The sequence below is a fragment of the Orycteropus afer genome, unplaced genomic scaffold (assembly GCF_000298275.1).
Source record: "Orycteropus afer afer isolate SDZICR_OR568_19922 unplaced genomic scaffold, OryAfe1.0 scaffold00212, whole genome shotgun sequence".
Lineage (NCBI taxonomy): Eukaryota > Metazoa > Chordata > Mammalia > Tubulidentata > Orycteropodidae > Orycteropus > Orycteropus afer.
Genome location: NW_006921799.1, coordinates 2,713,399 through 2,714,584, shown reverse-complemented (window position 1 = coordinate 2,714,584; position 1,186 = coordinate 2,713,399). Strand labels below are relative to the sequence as shown.

Below are 1,186 nucleotides of genomic sequence, written 5' to 3'. Positions count from 1 at the left end.
GGAAGCAGCAGTCAGGACATTAGACAACATTTAGCACTGGGAAAGTCAACCATGAAGGAACTGTTTCAAGAGCTGAGGAGCAAGGATGTCTCCTTGGGGACTAAGGTGTGCCTGACACAAGCCATGATATTTCCAATCGCCTCGCACACATGTGAGAGCTGGACAATGAATAAGGAAAGCCGAAGAAAAGTTGATGCTTTTGAGTTGTGGTGCTGGCGAAGAATGCTGAAAGTACCATGGACTGCTAAAAGAACTAACAGATCTGTTTTGGATGAAGTGCACCCAAAATGCTCCTTGGAAGCAAGGATGGCCGGACTTCGTCTCACCTATTTTGGTCATGTTGTAAGAAGGGACCATTCCCTGGAGAAGGATGTCATGCTTGGTAGAGTGGAGGGTTGACAAAAAGGGGGAGGCCTTCAATGAGATAGATTGACATGGTGGCTGCGATGGTGGGCTCAAGTATAGCAGGGATCTTGGAGCTGGCATGGGATCGGGCAGTGTTTTGTTCTGCTGTGCATGGGGTTGCTATGAGTTGGAAATGACTCGAGGGCACCTATCAACAACAACATGAGTTGGAGATGATGCAACATCTCCTAAGAACAATAACATATAATAATCAAATTTTCCAGAAATAAAGACAAAGAAACAATCCTGAGAATAGCTTGGGAAAAATGAAAAGTCACCTACAAAAGAGAAACAATAAGACTAAGCTCAGATTTCTCAGCAGAAGTCATGCACACAAGAAGGCAATGGGATAGTACGTATAAAACCCTGAAAGGGAAAAAAAAAATGCCAATTAAGGATTAGATATCCAGAAAAACTGTCTCTCAATATGATGGTGAAACTAGGAATTCATAGATAAACAGAAATCAAGGGCATTTGCAAAAAGCAGACCAATCTTACAAGAAATCTTAAAGGGGGTCATTCAGAGAGAAACAACAACAGTACACAACACTGGAGATTAAAACACAAAACAATTATTACCTGCAAATTAACTCAGATATGTTCTTGTTGTTGTTATGTGCCATTGTGTCATCTCCAACTCATAGCGACCCCTCCTTGGGTTTCCGAGGCAGTATCTCTACAGAGGTAGATTGCCCAACCTTCCTTCCGAGGAGTGGCTGGTGGGTTTGAACCACCAACCTTCTGGTTAGCAGTCAAGTGCCTTAGGCACTACGCCACCAGA

At 43.3% G+C, this 1,186-nt stretch overlaps 1 protein-coding gene across 1 annotated transcript in view; it reads right to left on the bottom strand.

Annotated features, from left to right (window-relative positions):
• KLF12 (Kruppel like factor 12) overlaps nucleotides 1–1,186 on the bottom strand; it is a 448,102-nt gene that overhangs the window by 180,332 nt on the left and 266,584 nt on the right. The gene's annotated exons all lie outside the window — the stretch shown is intronic.